At 38.7% G+C, this 20,817-nt stretch overlaps 1 protein-coding gene across 3 annotated transcripts in view; it reads left to right on the forward strand.

Moving 5' to 3' along the window:
- Positions 1-3,022: 3,022 nt before the first annotated feature.
- RNF13 (ring finger protein 13) overlaps positions 3,023-20,817 on the forward strand; it is a 119,494-nt gene continuing 101,699 nt past the window's right edge. For 2 of the 3 annotated variants that reach the window (XM_054585196.1, XM_054585195.1), the window contains exon 1: positions 3,023-3,267. The gene's annotated coding sequence lies outside the window, so the exon portion shown is untranslated. The remainder of the gene's footprint in view (positions 3,268-20,817) is intronic. The other variant, XM_054585197.1, reaches the window with a different exon arrangement.

Raw genomic sequence — 20,817 nt, forward strand, 5'->3', positions numbered from 1 at the left:
TATCTAAGGTTGTTTGAAAAAAATAGGTATTATATCAATCATTGATACCTAATATTTTATTTTGGTTTTATAACATGGGCTATATGCCATTGATCCTTTGATATTTTTGAGATTTATGCTGCAATAGAATGTGCTGGCCATTTTGGGAAGGATTTCTGGTGTGCTTGAAAAAAATGTTTACAGGGTTTTTACGTGTTCTCTGTGTGGTCCAAGTAATCTGTTCTTACTAACTTTTTTGTCTGATCAGACAAATGATATGTATGTAAGTCCTCAGGACAAAAAGACGAGTGCCTGTGCCTTTCTTGTCCACCTTGGTTAGGCCCATTCTCTTCCATAAGAATATTATCTCTAATAAGCTTGCTTAAAGATATGTAAAATTCTACTATGATTGTGGATTTGCCAACTTTTTCTTGTAAGCTTGTAAATTCTTGCTTTAAGTATCTTGTTTCTATATGCATATTTGTTCAAGATGATTATAACTTATTTGCAATTTTTTAAATCATTAATAGTTCAATTTATCCTAATAATAATACTCTTTTAGGTCTGTTTAGCCCCCCTTGATAGTAACACAGCTATACAAGCTTTGTTTTGCATGTTATTTGCTTAACAAATCTTTTCCCATTCTTTTACCATCAGTCTTTTGCTGTCCTTTTGTTTTAGCACGATGTCTTGTTAAAAAATATAGCTGAGCCTTAGGTGGTGTGGCTCAGTGGACTGACTGACTGCCGGCCTGTGAATGAATGGGTCACTGCTTTGATTCCCAGTGTAGGGCACATGCCTGGGTTGTAGGCCGAGTCCCCAGTGGGGTGCGTGTGAGATGCAACCACACATTGATGTTTCTCTCCCTCTCTTCCTTCCCCTCTCTAAATATAAAAAAAAATTAAAAAACATATATATATATATAGCTGAAAATTTATTTTTTAATTGGCAAGTGTACCCCATTTACTTCTTTTAGAGATTATTGATATAATTCTTTCTCATTATATATTTGCTATCTATAATACCTTTTATTTGATCCTTTCCTACCCCTACTTACTGGCTTTCTATTGAGTAATTATGTTTTTTTTAATTTGTTTTATAATTTTTGGTTTGAAAATTATATTCAATTTATTCATTCTCTATACTTTCTTGCCTCTTACTCCTTTTCTCAGCTCAGTTTTCAATTTTTTAAAGACACTCTTTAGAAGTTCTTTCAATAAAATTCTAGAAGTAGATGCTGTTTTTTCCTCTAAAAATGTCTTTATTTTGCTCTCACTTTTAAATGCTAACTTAGCTTGGCATATAATTCTAGGTCGACAATTGTAATTGTTTTATTTTAGCATTTGAAGATACTATGTCATTGACCTCTAGGTTCTTTGCTGCTACTGAGAAGCCAAGCCTCTATTCCTTTATAAGTGCAGTATTTTATTTTTCTTTAAAGTACTTCTGTTTTTAATTTAAAAAAAAAATTCACTATAATGTACCTTGATATGGATTTATTTTATGTTTTTTAGGGTATATTCCTTGGATTGAATTTGTTTTGTTATAGAAAATGTTCTTCAACCTTCCCAGATAATGCCATTTTGTCTTTGCATTATATTATGTCATATAAAATTTTGCACATTAATGACTAGGTCATTTCTTAAAGGATTGTAACACTAAACAGACTGTTTTTTTTTTTTTTTTTTGGTCTGAATTCTCTTAACTCTTGGAAAGTAAACTTTTTGGAAAACTCTTTTGCCTGATTGATACCTGATTTTTTTGTGTTCTGAACCTTTCACTACCTTACAAAAATGAACTTAATATATTAGCTAAAACTTGATAAAGAAATGGATTTTTTCTAATCTTTGGCTAGAAATTTCCTAAAACAGTTTCTAAAGGTTTTGTTTGGTACTTTTTCAAATGCGTCTACTTTATACATATGTCGATTTATGTAAGAAACATCCAAACCTTTAGAGTTTATTTGAACCAAACTGACGACAATTTTCGGGAATCAAGATCTCAAATGCTTCGGGGAAAAACAGTTTTGCAGCTACTTTTATGCATTTGAAGTTAAGGAAGTAAATAAGAAAGATTACATAAAGGAGTGGGAGAAAGTAGGGTAGGGATTGCATTAGACTATAGTTAACAAAATTACGTGCTTTCTAGAGGGAGGTTACACCTTCCAGGGGTATTACCATAAGCATTTTAAAGGTTTGTTAACTTAGATGCACAGAAACAAAGAATAGGGCTTGCTTAAAAACCCTTTACTAAATAAGTTACATGCCTGGGGGTGGCTACTCACAATGACCTGACCAGTCTGGAATTTATGACCAGATCACTTTATGAGGTCACCTATAAAAATTTCTTTATCATCCACACAAGTATGGATGGATTCTTCACATATTCCCCTGTCCAGCCCAGAATGCTAACGTCAGCGCAGCTCCCATCCAGGCAAAGGACTCGGGTTTAGCCCTCCGGCTAATCGCGCCTGCTACAACTGGACCCCGGACTCTAAGGCGTTAGTTTTGGTAGCGAACATCCCAGTCTCAGGCTGCAGACTCCGTGCTGAGGAGAAGAGGCCTCGATCTCTCCTCTTAATCCCGTCGAACGAGTTTGGTGCAGTGAAGGGACGGGCTGGCACCAGCGCCAGGCCCTCCCAGGGGCAGCCCGCTAGCTGGCTCGCAGTCTGCTTTGGCCCAACAGCTGGACCGGAACCAGGGTGGCCGGCCCTGGCCGCTCGGTCAGGTCCCCTCCTGACCCCACGACCTCCACTCCGGGGGCACAATACTTTTGGCAAGCCTGCTCCCCAACCCCCGCCGAAAACAGGTCAGATTCTCCAGTCGCACTCTACAAGTACGCCCCCACCCTGCCCTTCCCTCGGGCGAAGACCGGTCACGCGGGCAAGAACGGGACTTCACGAACTGGGTTTCTGCAAGCCGGACCAGCGCAAGCAGAGACACTGGGCGTGAGAGTGGGAAGGAACCTTAGTAAGCAGCTCTGTGGCCCAATGGCTTATTTTTTGTCTTCGGGTGCAGGCCAATGAGATGCATGGGGCGGGACTTCCGCCTCTCTTGGTGTTATCGTCCAGCTGGACTCTGGGCAGTGGGGTCGGTGCGGATATTCAGCGATGGAGTCGGGGTAGGGAATACTCCCGCAGAGACGTGGCTGACGAGCCTATTTGACTGCGGGGTCAGGCTTTCAGGTAAGCACCTCTGCAAGTTCGAAGCAGCCTTGAAGCGACCTCGGAGCAGCCCGGTGGAGGGCCTGGCCCGGAGAACACACCCCTTCGCCCGCTTTTCGTAAAAGGTAAAGGAAAAAAAAAAAAGCTCTGCCCTGAGAAGGGCAAGTCCTCCCACACCTCCATCCCGTGAGTTTGTCGGTATCTAAAGTTGTTGGTTTACGCATTTGGCTTCTCACATTCCCCTGCTGAGGTGGCAGGCACTTCGGAGATGTTTGGAGGCTTTTCTTGGTCAAGCACTTGCCGCAAAGTCCCCAGGCGAAGTTGCCAGACTTCAGTTGCGAGAACTCTGTAATCTTTGAGAATAGTAGAGAGCTGCCACCTCCTTTCCTTCTAACCTTTTTCCTCCTGCTCGTCCCTTTCCCCCGCCCTACTGGAAGCTCAGATTGAAGGTGGGCCGTGACTCTGCTAGGGGCCGATTCTGATTCTACGTCCCTGCCCTCCTCAAGTCAGCTCTGCCCAGAAGCTTATTGAGTTGAGCTACACCGATGAAAGAACTCTGTACCAGAGAAGGGGTGGGTGACACTGAAGCCAGGCGAATCCAGAGGCACTCACGCAACTAGGGTAGCAGCCAGAGTGTTCTTATCATCTTGTGTTAAATTCCTGTATTTGCCCTAATCTGGCAATAGTAAATTTCCAAAACTGTCATTTCGTCCTCAGCTTCAGCACCGTGGGTAGCCGCACAGGTCCTTTTATTGCACCAGACCTGCCTGACTGTTGTCAGTGATGCAGCAGAGCAGCGAAAACGAAGGCATTTCTCTCAACACTGATGTGTTGTTTCCCAAGGAGAACATCTGCAGTTTGATACAATATAAGTAAGATGGGTGTGCTGCCAAAGAGTTCTAGCAGAGGAACAGATCAACTCAAGATCGAAGTGTTTAATTTATTTAAGGACAATTTTTAATGGGCTGAAGAGATGAGCTCCACTTCACGAACAACAACAACAAAAAACCCCCCCAAACCCCCCAAAACCCCGAACAACAAAACCCCAACAAAACAAAACAAAGAAACCCCAGCAAAAACAAAACAAAACAAAAACCTCCCAAAACACAACCCAACCCTTGAAACAGGAGGCAAGAAGTGTAGAGAAATATCAGAGGACATTCTGCATGTAAGAGTAAATATTTCATGAAGCTTTTGTTTGTTTTTAAGTATGTGTGTTTGAAGGGGAAGATGTTAATGATTACCGTATTACTGTGGATTATGTCAAACACTGGATCCCAAACTTGGGGGATCAGGCTGGGTTCAGCCTTCAGCTCTGTAATGTACTAATTCTGTGGTAGTATCTGTAAATAGGGAGGAATTGTGAGAATTAATTAAAATGTTACAGAGTTAAGCTTCAATTTTTTTGAACAATTGGGTAGAGCCCAGTTATTTCTGTTTCAGAAATGACAACTGTTTTATTAATATATTTTTTACTTCTGCCTTTATTTGAAGCCAGCCAGCTTGATGTCTGCATGTGTAATAGTAAATCACGTGGACAGAATGTTGGTTTGTGAGGTTTCAATACTTGAAGAGTACTTGAAGGGTTTGGAGTCAATTCACACCTGTCCTTGTTTAAAAGCTCATTTCTCTCAGGCATTTTGTTACTAGCATTTGGCACCCTTGATTATTTTCTGCATCTCAGAGTAACATAGATTCATTAGAAGTTTTCAGGCACTAATTTTAGTAAGTAAAGGTAGGACTTAGGGTATGATAGAGTTATGTCTTCAAATAAATTGGATAGGAGGGCATTTTATGTTTTACAATTATTGCCATAGAGATGTATGAAAGGAAATGGTTTTGTCAAATATCATGGTCTGCTTACTTCATGTTGGTATGACCTAAAAACAGTTGGTATTAAAAGTATGATTTTGGACATTTTGAAATCAGGGAATTAATGTTGAGTAGAAGACAAGATTAGTTTGAATCAAAAATAGCATTTTGCACCATTTGACATATTACTACCGTATGGCGTTGCATATGGTAGTTTCACATGACAAAAAGGAAAATTGGTAAGCCTTGTAGTTTTCTTAAAAGAGGAAGCAATTAATAGACAAATGAATTTCTTTTTAATACAGCATGGTTGTTAATCATTGTTTAAGAATTTATGTATTCTGCAAATATTGAGCATATATAAAAATACAGTATTAAGCTTTTACATTAGGCAGAAGTTGATTTGGGAACAGTTGAGAGCATAATTGGTATTGTCAGAGTTTATGTATCATAGCATATAAATAGCAACGACAGTAATAATACCTAACACGGCCAAATTAAATTCTAAGCACTTTATATTGTGTCATATAATTCTCACTATTACCAGTGTACAATGGTATAGTACCATTGTTCCCTTTTTATAGATGGAGAACGAAGGCATCACAAATACATAACTTGCTTAGTTCATACAGGTTATTAGTGGAGTTACTGAAATTTGCACCTAGGCATTCTAGGTGTCATGTTTTATTAAAAAAATACAGAATACTAAGGGTCTATTTTGGATTCTTTTCTTGCTGGTTTGGATGACTTTGGGTAAACTCCTTTGGCCACCAAGTTGCTTCAGCTCCTTCCTCACACACAAAAAAAGAAAAGTATTAAGCCATTGTGTTTTTATGGGGGTTAGGATAACTTGTAAAAGCACTAGACAGAATATGTGTTCAATAAATGATATGCCTCAGCTGTTTTCTTTTTGTTGAAGATGTGGCCATTCAAAAAAATTCTTAGTTGTAGGAGAGTGGGAGAAGAAAGCTATTTCCACAATAAGGACGCTGCCCAAGGTAAAGGTGCAGAGGTAGGAAAATAAGAAACGTTTGCCGAAGTTGTATGCTAGTAAAGATACGTGGATACAGATTATGAGGATCCTTAAATGCCAGAATAAGGATGTTGGACAAGATTCTTACTTGAAAAGAACCTCTCTTTATGGGTATTAAGTTAAAGTCTGTGGAGTTTGTAATAATTACAGTAGTTGAGTCAGGAAGTTGTGGCAGTGGGATTGTAGTGAAGGGTATAGAGAGCTGAGAAATGTTGACATTGACATTAGGAACTGACAAGTATGAGTCCTAAGACAAATTTTGGGAGGGTTACTGATGCTTTTAACAAAAATAAGGGTTTTGTGAAGAACAGGTTTTGGTGGAAGAGATTTAGGAACAATCTATGATAGGGATTTTAGTTTTGGAGCTGAGGAGTTGTTCAGGCGTTTGGAAATGTAAAATGGGTACAGGGAGCTTTGTGTATTCCATAAAAAAGGAAGAGACAAATTGCTTACATTTTGAGGAAATGGTCTAAAGCAGTTATTTGCCTGACAGTCAAAGATTTACAGGAGTGACGTGACTCCTGAAGGTCCTCAGAAATGCAAATTTCCCCTTTGATAGGGATGTACCGACTGTTTTTCCCTGTGAAATGTTTTGTGCCCTGGGAGGATAAGAGGGAAGGTATTGTGGGGAGGTAAAATTTTGGAAACCTAGTGAAACTCCCATTGATTATTTCAAAAAGAGCCAATAAATTGGAGGCTCACTAATAACTTGAAAAGATGCTGTGATTTTTATATAGTGCCAGACATTTATACACAGTTCTTAGTTGTAACATCTCCAGGTTTGTTATCCCCTCTTTGTTACCCACAATTGATTAATAGAAAACCTTAAAAATTAGAGAGGTTATGTGCTTGTTATGGGGACGGCAACGAGAGGGGACCTAGAGAGATTGTATTCTGCTTTATAGCTAAGATTGTAGAAGAACCTCAAAGGATGAGGAGAAGGCTACTGGGTGTGGTAGGAAGAATAGAGATTCTGTGAATGAATCTCTGTGCTACCCATCCTCTGGCCTCAGTTTCCTCATTCTATAAAATGATGGTGATAGTACCAATTCTGACCTTTCGTAAGGAAGAAGGAAAACCATCTGGAGACTCTTTACACTTAAAAAAAAAAAAAAAAAAAGGCTCAGGTCTAAATACTAGAAAGACCTACCTGTAGGTTTCCTCTAGTGGCAGATTTTCTAGGGTTTGGTGCAGTTGATTAGGACATGATGTTATAAATTAAGCAGTATAATTTATGCATCTCTGGACTGTTTCAGTTCCTTGTAATGCAAAGCCTGAGTAACTGGCCAATCAAATAAAAAAATTAACATTAGGCACTAGCAGTTGGACAAGGAAAAGTTTACATATTCTGTCACACTATTGTTGGAAACATTATGTGGATCCTGCTAACTTACGGGTTTTTCTGTAGCATTCATTTACCCAACAAATGTTTAAGTACTGTCTATGTTAGGAACTATTCTAGGCACTCAAGAGTACATTAGTGAACCAAAGAGACAAAATCTTTGACCACATGGAGCTTATCTTCTAGTGGGAGAAGTAAGATGTATTTTAATAATGGAAAGTAATTAGATTTTTCTTGTACTGTATATTTATAAAAGCACCACCTTAATAATAAAAGTACTATACCTTAGATTGTACCTAAGTTTGTAGCACTTTGAAGAAAGGGGCAATGTCATTCTTTCTTATGTGTGTCTCCCCATTTTCCTTTCTTTCTAATAGAATGACTTAGATATATTTAATAAAGCAAAAGAAGGTACTAATGAAATGTTTATGATGGGGAGAAGGGCATTATGTCAAGGTGGGGGCCAGTTCTTAAAGAAAGCAGTAAAATATAGCAAGTATTAAGGACCTACATGCTCACTAGACTGAAGGTAGGGAAAGCGAAAAGTGTTCTATGAATTGCATTACCTGGCTTGCCTGTGAGGTTGAAATAGAAATAAGGTTATATTGTAGCTGAAAATATCAACATTAAGAGTGACTTTGCATAAATAACTTGACCTCTCAGTTCATTTCCTCATTTGTAAAATGAGGTAGTTGGAATTTTCTAGTTAACAAAATTTGCTTTAAGATTTCTTGCAAAATCTCTACTGCAGTAATGTTTCACTTTATAAGGGGACTAAATTTATATTCTTATTAATGAGCCAGATGTTTAAAAAGTGCCTACCAAATTAATGTTACCTATTTGATGTTATTTACTAGGAAGATCACATAATTTTAACAAAAGCAAATTATAGCCTAATATATAGTTTTCCTTTTTGCCATTATATAGGAAAAATAAACTATAATATTATACCTTATTATAATGGATCTTAGTAGTTACTCATACTTTCATACTTTAATTTTACAACAGCCTTTGATTATTGTGCTAGGCGCTGAGTGTATCAGATCAAAAAGGTTTAGTCTCTGACTTCAAGGAGTTTAAAGAATAATGGGAATGATGAAAAATTAAATTATTTAAAATTGGCACATTATATTCAGCTGGGAGAAGAAAATGTTAATATGGTCAGAGATGAGCGACTGAGAAGGAATAGCAAGGAATAAAGCTGGAGTCACAGGCAAGAGTCAGTTTATGAAGAACTTTCTGTGCTAAATCACAATTTAGTTTTGAGATTTATTCTGAAAGTTATTTAATCTGTTAAAGTATTTTATGCAAGAGTAACATAATCAAGCATTTTTATATCTATATTTCTCTTGAAGGATCTAAAGGAAGATATTTACGTTTTTCTAGTTACTTCAGTGGCATAGTCCAACTTGAGGAAATCCAGTATTTTAATTCTGAAATAAAGTTTGAGAACTATCAGTTTTATGGTTTTAGAGTAGGAGTAACCCTCAAAAATTTAGACATTAACACATTTCAATATTTTGTTCATTGCCACATTAATGTAAATTGAAAAGACAGCTGAAATGTTGAGATATTCTCCTTATTGAAATAAGAAAGCTGTTTCTCACCTACTAGAATTTGATTTATAATTATTTCCAAGGGGCCAGAAATTTTTTGAACTTTAATTGATTGAATGTGATTTTAATTTAGGCTCATTTTCTAATGATCGAGGTATCCATTTAAACTTTAGAGAGGGGATTTCCAGGGGGAAATAATCACACCTGGTGATAGGTGAGTATTTCTAAATTGTTATGAAAGAGAATAGGAGTTGAATTTCTGTTTTACTTAGATATAAGACTCAAATGTTGCCCTGGCTGGGTGGCTTAGTTGGTTGGAGAGTCGTCCTGTACACCAAAATGTTGCCAGTTTGATCTCTGGTCAGGGCAGATACCTAAATTGCAGGTTTGATCCCCAGTTGGGGTGGGTGGGGAAGGTAACAGATACATGTTTCTCTCACATCTATGCCCCCCCCCCCAATCAATAAATATATATCCACTGGTGAGGATTAACAAAATTTAAATGTTGAGTGCTTTACTTGTCTAATTATTGTGCTTGTAATTTATGTGTTTGACCTTTATGAAGAAAGAACTGTGCTTGTAATATATACATTTGTCCAATGTGTATTACAAACAGTAATTGCTTTAAAGATTTTTGAGGTGAAATTCATGTAACATAAAATTAACAATTTTAAAGTTAACAGTTGAGTGGCATTGAGTTCATTCACAGTGTTGTACAACCATCACTTCTACCTAGCACTGAAACATTTTTATCACTGCAAAATAAAACTGTGTGCTCATTAAGCAGTTATTCCCATTCCCTGCTGCCCCCAGCCCCAACCACCATTAGTTTGTTTTCTAGTTCAATGAGTACCCTAGATACCTCATACTTATTCTGGAAATCTCATATAAATGGAGTCATACAATATGTGACTTTTGGTATTTGCTGCTTCCACTTAGCATACTGTTTTCCAGGTTTTTCTGTCTTGTTGCAAGTCACATTGTTGTAGCAGTACTTTTTTCCTTTTTACAGCTAAGCGATTTTGTTGTATGGGTGTGTACCACACTTTAGCCACTTACTGTTCGAGGATGTTTCAATTCTTTCTATCCTTTGGCCATTGTGAATATTGTTTCTGTGAACATTCATGTACAAGAATTTGTTTGCATGCTTAGTTTTTTTTGGGGGGGGGTACTAGGAGTTCAGTTGCTTTGCCATATGTTTAGCTCTTTGAGGACTTAACAAAATCTTTTCTATACTGCCTGAGTTATCTTACATTCCCGCAATGTATGAGGTTCAGTTTCTTTACATTGTCCCCAACACTTGTTCTTTTCTATTTTTTTGAAGTTAATATCATTGCTATCATTGTGGGTATGAAGTAGTGTCTCACAGTGGTTTTAATTTGCATTGCACTACTAACATTGAGCATCTTTTATGTTCTTCTTGGCCATTTGTATATCTTCTTTGGAGGTGTGTCAATTCAACTTCTTTGACCATTTTTTTTTTAAGACTTGGTTTATTTATTTTTAGAGAGAGGGAAAGGGAAAGGGGAAAGAGGAGGAGAGAAACATTGTTGTGAGAGAGACATCCAGTGGTTGCCTCTCACATGTGCCATAACCGAGGACTAAACCTGCCCCCCAGGCATGTTCCCTGACCAGAAGTCAAACTGGCAAACCTTTTGCTTTGCAGGATGATGCCCAACCAACTGAGCCACACCATTCAGGGCTGACCATTTTTCAATTGGGTTCTTAATGCCCTTCGATGCATAAACATTTTAAATTTTAATGAAGCCCAGTTTGTTTTTGTTGCTCATGCTTGTGATATCACATATCTAAGAATCCATTGCTAAATCCAAGGTCATGAAGATTTATCCCTATGTTTTCTTCTAAGAGTTTTATCAATGTAGCCCCTATATTTAGGTTGCTGAATCATTCTCAGTTAATTTATATGTAGTATAAATTAGGGGTTCAACTTCATTGTTTTGCATGTGACAATCCAGTTGTTCCAGTACCATTTGTTAAAGAGCTATTATTTCCTGTGTGAATGGTCTTGGCATCTTTGTTGAAATAAGTGGGCCATAACTATATGAGTTTATTTTTGGACTTCCAAGTCTATTCCATTGGCCTATATGTCTGTCCTTATGCCCATAACACTATAGCTGGTTTTATAGTGATGAGGTCTTTTAGGTTTTGCTTGTCTGGGGATCTCTTTGTCTCCTCTTCAATCCTAAATAGTAACCTTGCTGGGAAAATTATTCTAGGTTGTAGGTTACTTTCTTTCATCATTTTAAAGATATCGTGCCATTCCATTTTGACCTGTAAAGTTACTGCTGAAAAGGCAGCTCATAGTCTTACGGAGTTTCCTCTTGCTTTCTCAAGGTTGTTTCTTTAACTTTTCGCATTTTAATTACAGTATGTCTTGGCATGGGTCTTTTTGGGTTCATTTTGTTTGGAACTCTGCTTCTTGAACCAGGATGTTTGTTTTCCAAGTTAGGAAGGTTTTCAGCCATTATTTTTAAAATAAATCTTCTGTTCTTTCTTTTCCTTCTGGGACCTCTAATGCAAATGTTTGTATGCTTAATGTTATCCTAGACGTCCCTTAAACTATTCTCATTTTCTAAAATTCTTTTTTCTTTTTGCTTTTCTGTTTGATTTCCAGTAGTTGGTCTTCCAGGTTGCTGATTTGTTCTTCTGTGTTGGCTAATCTGATGATGATTCCCTCAATGTATTTTTTCATTTGCAGTTATTGTATTGTTCATCTCTGCTTGGTTATTTAAAACACTTTGCTGAAGTTCTCCCTAAGTTTCTCTGTTTTACTCTCAAGGTCGGTGAGCATCTTATGACTGTTTGTTTGAATTCTTTATCAGGCAAATTACTTATTTCCATATCCTTAGTGCCCCCCTGCTCAGAATTTTTCTTGTTTCTTCATTTGTGAAATATTCTGTGTTTACATTTTGTGTGACTTTCTATGGCTATTTATTTGAATTGGACAAAACAACTCTCTCTCTCTCTCTCAGTCTGGAAAAACTGGCCTTGTGTGGAAGTGGCTTCTTTATAGGCTCTGTGTGCTGGGTGGTCTTGGCAGGCTAGTTGGAGCTGAGCAGATGCCTATGGTACCTGCGGTGCTGGCCTACTGAGCTGGAGTAGCTCTGAGTGTGGAGGCCAGGTGCATGTGGTAGTGCCCTGTTGATCCTGCTTGCTCCCTTTGTTTGGAGCTGAAATGGGCTTTGTGGGTGTTTTTGAAAATGCTCCATGATGATCTTGCAGGTAGGGCAGAGCTCCTGGATAAAGTTACCACCCACCCTGTGGGGGTGGGGGGGGTTGTCTGTAATGATTCTCACCAGCATTCTCGATCATAGAGAATTCCTGTAGTTCTTGGAGAGCTCTTGTGACTCCCCAGCCTTCTTTATACCATCTCTCTCTCTTGTTTGTTTTATAGTGAGTGGTCTTGTGTAGAAGCAATCTCTGTGTAGGCTGTGTGCTGGGCGGTTTTGGCAGGTCACTTGGAGCCTGGCAGTCACTTATGGCACCTGGAGCACTGGCTGGCAGGGCTGGAGTGGCTGTGGGGAGGGAAGCCAGGTGCTTGTGGTAAAGGCCTGTTGATTCTTTTTGCTCCCTATATTTGTAGTGCCTGGGGAAGTGTGGCTTTAAGCAGGGCAAAACACCCTAATAGAGCTGCTGCTCACCTTTTGGAACTGGAGGGGGATGGATATAAACTGCTGCTCAGTGTCACATCTAGTCTGGAAAGTTGCTGCAGTTCATGGAAAGCTCCCACAGTTTCCTAGCCTTCTCTGTTGGGTCCCTTTCTCTCCTCCTTGTTGAGAAGTAGTTCATTCATGCTTCAGTTGTCTCATAGGAGTGATTGTTCTCTATGAATACATGTCTGTTTCAGTTTGCTCAGTGGTGGGGGCAGTTCAGCAATCTTCCTGTGCTGTCACCATCTTGGATATCCTTTCACAACTTGGATTAAATTGATTCCTGGGTATTTTATTTTGGATAACTTTATAAATGAAAATTTTTTAAATCCTCACCCAAGGATACATTTATTGATTTTGAGAGAGAGAGAGAGAGAGAAGAGAAGAGAAGAGAGACATCGATGTGAGAGAGAAATGTTTCAATTGGTTGCCTCCCGTACGCACCCTGACTGGGACTGAGCCCTCAACATCAGTATGTGCCCTGACTGGGGATCGAATCCACAGTGTTTTGGTATATGAGATGATGTTCCAACCAACTGAACCACCTGGCCAGGGCATAAAATTGTTTTTTTAATTTTATTTTTGGATTGTTCATTGCTGGTGTATAGAAACACAACTAGTTTTTGCATGTAACATTGATTTTTAGCAGTCATATTTCTTTTTTACATATATGAGCTAGATTATGTAGATAAGTAAGAAAGTGGAGCACTAAAGAATTTTCATCTCTGTTGTATGATTATCCTGAATATAAATAGCATGGAGTGTCCTTATTGCATGGAGTTGAAGGATTATTTAATTAAATTATTGCATGCCTGGTGTCATGTTACGTATACTTGACCATATAATAGAAAAGAGAACATTTCTTTTTGTTTTCTTTAGGCTAAAAGAAAGGTTTAAGTATAGTAATTTATTTAAAAATTATTATGATTGCCCTGGCTTGTGTGGCTGAGGTGCTTGGAGCATTGTCCCAGAAGTGAAAGGTTGTGGGTTCAATCACATTCCAGGTGCATTGGATCCTCAGTCTGGGCACATTTGAGAGGCAACCAGTCGATGTTTCTCACATTCATGTTTCTCTCTCTCCTGTCCACTCTTTTTAAAAGCAATGAAAAAGTGTCCTCAGGTGAGGATAAAAAAATTTTTTTAAATAAATAAAAATTATTTTTGTGATTTAAATTCTGATGTTATAGAGAAAGCATTAGGCACAAACCATATTTATTACCAAATCTTGTTTAGAGATCCATGAATAATAAAAATAAGATTGGAGTGGAAGCTTATTTCAATATATGTTATTATTAATATACTTTAGTTTTGTTAACAGACAAAAAAAGGGGGGTTTGTTTGACTGCTACCACAAAAGCCAAACTTGTGAAATAGTTGCTTGTGAAAAAGAAAAGAGGTTTTATTCAGATGCTGTGTGATCTGGGAGAATGGTGGACTCCTTGTCTCAGAGCCCATCTCCTCTGCAAAACCAAGACAAAGTCTAAACATCTTTGGCAAGACCAAAACAAACACCAGTGCCCAGAGTTTCTGCCCCTTTCTAAAGTACTCTCTTTTGGGCCTGCAGATAGCGTCTAAGCGATTATCCAGGTGGTTTAGCCTGTTCCCGATTGTTGCCTGTTTTAGGCTCCATCCTGGAGGCCATGGGCCATTTGGCTTCTGAGGTTGCAAGGTTGTGTGTTCCCAGGCCGGAGAGCTTGCAAACGCACAGTTTGTGTATTGCCAGGTGGGTGAGAGAGGCTCCCCACTGGAGGCCATGGGCCATGTGGCTGCTAAGGCTGCGGGGTAGTGCGAATGTACCAGTGAATGCATCACCAGGTTGCAAAGGAGGAGAGAGCCTCCCTCCTGGAGGCCTTTGGCCACATGGCCTTAGTAGCCATGTGGAGAGAATAGGCCAGCCCCCGATCTGAGTGCAGGCTATGAGCCAGTAGGTCATACCAAAATAGTCTTCTGGTTCACCTAGGTTTATATTAGCTTGAGTGTGGGATGAACCAGGTGGTTTCTGGAAATGATCAGTCAACTTCCCAAACTTTCCCATGCTTTGGGTGGGTCTGCCTCCCAACCAATCTGTTGTTTCCCCTAAGCTAGGCCAACAGGCCTCCCTGGTCCAGTACCTCCCCTGTGCCATTTTGACTTCAGTGGCACATGTGCCTGTCTTCCCATGGTCCCACCTGCCATCTGGTACTGGAGCAGGGAGGAGGGGGAAAGGCTTCTTGTGTGCTCAGTGCAAGAACCTCCTGTTGCTGTCATCCTGGCAAGTGAGGGGCACTTACCTGACTCCGCATGTCCTGGGGCTGCCTGGCTTCCCTGCCCTTGGGGCCTTGGAGTTCAAGGGTAGTGGTAGCTACACCGTCTCCTGACAAATGCTCTATTGCAGCTGGGCCCAACCACTACTCCCATTGAGTGGAGGCAGTACTCTACCCCGCTTGCAGTGTCCACTAGGGTTCTCACAGCCTCTGGGCCAGGCAGTTGTGCAGACGAGAGGCCAGGCAGTGGGATGGTCTTCTTGCAGCGATCAGCCAAGCCTTGACCTCTGAGATGGTGAGCTCTGTGCCCCGCCTGCAGAGGGGCACTCCCTCTTCCCTGAAGCTTGGCACAGTCTGCTGAGTGTCATGCATCTCAGCTAACTGAGAAGGAGCGGGCCAAGGGTACAGGCTTGTCCACTTGCAACGGTTTTCCTTGAAAGAAGTTTTTAAAATATTTAGTTTTAAAATGTTTAAAATTTATTGTGAATAGACATGAATAATTTCAACCTCACAGGTAATTAGTGAAGTGCAACTTTATATAATAATTGAGTGGTCTAGAATGACTGGCATTTCATGAAACAGACCTGTTTTTGAATCTTGGCTCCGCTATGTAAGAGGTGCCATTGGTCAAGTTACTTAAAAAGTAAGTGACAGGGATGCAACGTTCAGCATAGAGAATATAGTAAAAAATATTGTAATAACTATGTATGGTGCCAGGTGTACTAGACTTATTGGGAGGATCACTTCATAAATTATAAATATCTCACCACTGTGCTGTATACCTGAAAGTAATATAATATTGAATACTATCTGTAATTTAAAAAGTATTCATAAAAAAGAGTGAAGACATATTAAGTACTTGATGTATGCTAGGCACTGTTATACTCACTTTCTGTTATTGATCTAAGTCTTAATTTCCTATTTTTATGGAAAGGTAGTGGAGCCTACCTCTCTTGATAGTGTTGTGAGGGTTAAAAGAAACAATGCATGTTAAATACTCAGGGATGTATTGGGTTGGCCAAAGAGTTCGTATGTATAGTTCCTCTGTAAAATAAAAGACATTCTTCATTTTCACCAATAACTTTATTGATTTGGGTATTTTGAGTACGTTGGCTACCTCCTGCATGGTATAACGTTGATTGTTCTCAGTTAATGTCTTGATTTGATCTCCATCAACTTAAACTGGTTGACCCAACTGTGGAGCATCGTCTAGCAAGAAATCTCTAGCATGAAACTTTGGAAACCACTTTTGACACGTTCAATTAGTCACAGTACCTTCTCCATACACTGCACAAATCTTTTTGTGTCTCAGTTGTGTGTTTTCCTTTCTTGAAATAACAAAGCTTAATATGCCAAAAATGTTGCTTATTTTCTTCCAACTTCAATATTAAAATGACTACACAAAACTTCACCAATTTTGATAAGGTTTTTTAAATGTGTGGTGATATGATAGTTGTCACAATACAATCTAACAAAATACTTTCAGATGAAATTTGAAGACGCTAAGCACTACTAGAGCCATGTTATGAGAAAGCCCAAATTAACTTTTTGGCTAACCTATTAGGCAGCATTTAAGAAACATTAGCTATTTTTATCATTTATAAATTCACTTAACACCAATAAAGATGAAAAAGGATCATCTGTGCAATGAAATGCATGTTTACTTGGAAATATAAATAGGAACATTCTTTCTGAAAAACAAGTGGAAAATACGTATAAATTTTTAAAATGTTTCTTTGGTATAGTGATTCTACATGTAGGAATCAGTCCTAAGAAAATAATGAGAAATGTGGAAGGAGGTTTATATTTATCATAGAATTTGTAGTTGGGTTCACTTTAATATTGAACAGGAGGGAAATAGTTAGACAAAGCCGTGATTTAGCCATATAATGTTACATTAAATAGGTATTAACATAATGGTTATGAAGTGTTTTAACAGCAGGGGAAAGTGCTACAACTGTAAGTCACAAAGCATACAAATCATAGTGCATTATGGTACAAATGATGTAAAATAAGCATGGAAAAAAGACTTATGGCTGAATCATAAGAACCATTGTGAATGATACGAGTGATACAGAACAAGGAATTAAACTTTGAGAAATTCTGGCAACTGGTTTTAAGTATTATATAAGGCTGCTGTTGTCTCTGTGCTTCCTGTGTTGAGTGAGCTGGGCCATTACGGGTTGGCTGGGTCACAGTGAGAAAGGAGAGTGGGGAGAACAAGGATATGTGAGAAGAACTATTGCACATGAAGACAAACATTACCTATGAATGTTAACATTATGGGTAATTAATATCTTCTCTATAATTTTCAGTGAACATTATTTTTAGTCTTAGAAAAAATCCTAACAGTTTATTAGGATATTTAGATACCAGTGTAATGAATAACATGAAGATGAGAGGCTCATTACAATGATATTAACTTAAGTCAGTAAATGGGGGAACCAGAGTTAGAACTTTGATCTCAAATATTACAGTGCTAATTATAATCTTTGCAATTACACGTTAAAAGCTAAATTTGGTTTGCCAGGTTCTGAGAGAAACCACGGTGATTTTTATAGCTGGTAAATTTTCAGTCATCTGCACTACTAATTTTAGGCAGGCCTCAAATAATTGATTTTGAACATTGGGAGACATATGATTAAAATAAAGTAATATTTTATTTATTTTGAAATAATTGCAGGTACCAGAAAAGTTGTAAGAACAGTATGGAGACCTTTTATCCCCCTTAATTATTTGATAGTAAGTTGTTGACCTGTTGCTTTGTATCCACCAAATACTTCAGTGTAAGATTCCTATGAAGAAGGATATTCTTCTTGGAGAAATGGCTGATTTCAGGGCTGGGACAGGGAAAGAACAGGATAGGACTGGGAAATCTGGTGGGAGAAAACAAAGAAGTACTCAGGAATGTTGGGAACATGTCAAAAAGACACAGGAGCCTTTTGAATGAGTCTCTACTGGCCAAACTGGGGGCATCTGGGCATCAAAATAATAGTAATTGTAATAGATTATAGCACATTTAATAAAACAGTAATCCATGAGTAAATTGAAAATTTGATGAGAAGTGGGATAATTACCGTGGCAGAGAGAATAATGACCCCCAAAGATGTCTATGCCCTAACACCTGGAACATGGGAATGTTACCTTATATGGCAGAAAGAACTTTGCAAATGTGGTTTAGTTAAGGACTTTGGGTAGGAAGATTAGCCTGGATTATCCAGGTAGGCCCAGTGTAATTCCAAGGGTCCTTAAAAATAGGAGGAGACAGAACAGGAGTTTGGAATAATGTAATGTGAGAAAGAATCAATCTGCCATTGATGGCTTTGAAGATGGAGAAAGGGCCTCAAGCCCAGGAATGTGGGCAGCCTCTAGAAGCTGTTAGGCATAACAGCCAATTGTTGTGTAATTTAAAACATTTTTATTTTAAAGCACACGTGGATGATAGCCAAGACTAGAATAAGAAATTTGTGTGATTTTTAAAAATAAATGGTATTTCAAAGAGATTATGCTTTTTCAAATTCTGCACCTTGATAACACACTAATGGACATATATATACTTTTTTCTTTTCCTTATTGTTAAATGAGAGAGGCACTGCCTTATATAAATACTGTTAAAATCAGACACATAACTGTGTCAATTACCAATTTATTTTCTTTCTGCTTCAGATTCATCATTCAATCCATGCTTTGCAATAATGGACTAGACTGTTAACATTTCTCCTTTACAGAGAGCATGATGTTAAGTGTTATCAGGTGTTGGAGGGAACTATGTGCTAGAGGAAGCTTACTATAATAAGGGTTTTTTTTTTCTTCCTAGCTCCCATGAGCTGTGTTTTTCTTCTTGCTCCTGCTGCATGGTCTGCCAGTACTACCTGTGGGTGGGGATATCTGGTGGTGTTCTGTTTCAGCAATGTGCCCAGAGAACAGGTTTCCAGTGAGGTCGTAACTCCACTCCAGACTTGGTGACCTCTTAGCCATGACCCTTCTGAAGTTGACACTGTCTACCTCAGGCCTTGTGCATGCAGTGCCCTGATTAACCTTGCTTGCCTACACTCGAGAGGATTGTTTCTTGCTTGCCTGGCAACAATGGACCACCTCTGGTTATGGAAAACCAGGTAAAATTCTCTGTTATCTAGTGTGCTGTAACTATACCTTCTCCAATGAGAAACTGCAGCCTTGGGGAGCGGGACCCAACTGCCAATTTTATCCTCTTGGGTACTCTTCCCTCAGCCCTATTTTCCCAACATAGTTTAATTTTTCTTTAAAAGTAAAAAACAGCTTTATTGACTTAAAATTAACACAGAGTAAACTATATACTACATACTTAGAGTGTGTGCTTTGGTAAGCTTTGAAATATTTATATAACTGAAACCATCACCATAATGAAATTAATGAACATATCCACCTTTACTAGAGATATCCTGGTGCTCCCTTGGGATTCTTCTCTTCTGCCCCTGTTACATCTTTTTTTTTTTTTTTTTTTTTAAAGCTTTTATGTTTTAGAGAGAGGGGAAGGGAGAGAGGAAGAGGGAGAGAAATACTGATGTGTGAGAGAAACATGGATTGGTTAGCTCTCACATGCCCTTGCTGGGGACCTGGCCCTTAACCTAGGCACATGCCCTGATTGGGAATCAAACAGGTGACCTTTTAGTTCCCAGGGTGGTGTTCAATCAACTGAGCCACACCACCCAGGGTGCCCCTACATCTTTATAATTCTTATCCTATCATAATTGAATAATTATTATGTTAAGCACTCTCTGTTTAATTTACTATGTAGTTTCTATCTCTTGATTGAACCCCTACTGATACAGATTTGATGCCTAGTGGAGTTCTAGGAGACAAACCTAAAAATTTAGGTTTTAGTATTGGTTTGATTATGTCTTTGGGCCTGAGTTCAGGGCTGAACACCTTGCCAATGGAAATGAGATGCTGGTAATCGATGGCATCACAGTTTATCTAGCTGTCATCTGTGGTTAGTTGTGACATATAGTCATGTGCTACATAATGATGTTTTAGTCACCAACAGATCACATATACGAGGGTGGTCCCATAAGATTACAAGGGAGCTGAGAAATTCCTGTTGCTCACAGACATTGTTGTAGTGCATTGCATTACTAACATGTTTGTGGTGATGTTTGTATAAACAAACCTACTGTGTTGTCAGTAGTATAAAAGAATAGCACATACAATAATGTATAGTATATACTACTTGATAATTATGATTAATAATTACTGTTACTGGTTTATGTAATTACTATACTACTTATTGTTTTAGAGTGTACTCTTTCTACTTCGAAATGTTTGCTGTAAAACAGTATGTTGCATTACACTGGCAGCAGCCTTATTTGTCTTGAGTTTATTCCTGGCTCTCAGTTGTATCATTTTCTCTTGAGCTTGATTTAATATTATGTTGGCCCGTAAGCCTATAAAATCCACTGCTAATGTTGCCAGAAGAGACCATGTTGAGTGATTGACCTGGAAACAAAATTAAAGGTGATTAAGGACTATGGAAGTGGAATATCAGTGATGGTTATTGCTTTCTATTTGGACTCTTTAAAGAAAGAGGGAACTCCTACTCTTCATGACATGGATGGAACTGAAGAGCATTGTGCCATGCGAAATACGCCAGGCGGTGAAAGACAAATACCAAATGATCTCACCTATAAGTGGAACCTAATCAACAAAACAAACAAATGAGCAAAATAGTACCAGAGTCTTGGAAATAAAGAACAAACTGACAGTGACTGAGGGTGGCTGGGTAGGGGGGTAAGAGAGGAAAGAAGAGGAAGGGGCAAGTAAAGGAACACGAATAGAGGACTCATGGGCAAGGACAGTGGGGGGAGGATTAACTGTGGGAGTGGGCAGGGACAGGGCAGGGGAGAGCAATGAGGAAAAAGGCAGGACAACTGTAACTGAACAACAATAAATAAAGAGTTTGAAAACTTGGACCCCAACACCAAAAGGTTTCCATTAAGAGGAATGTTCGTGGTGCATTAATCTGTTTACAGACAAATAGGG

This window comes from Pteronotus mesoamericanus, unplaced genomic scaffold (assembly GCF_021234165.1).
Source record: "Pteronotus mesoamericanus isolate MK-2021 breed Mesoamerican mustached bat unplaced genomic scaffold, CSHL_Meso_final contig_82, whole genome shotgun sequence".
Taxonomy (NCBI): Eukaryota; Metazoa; Chordata; class Mammalia; order Chiroptera; family Mormoopidae; genus Pteronotus; species Pteronotus mesoamericanus.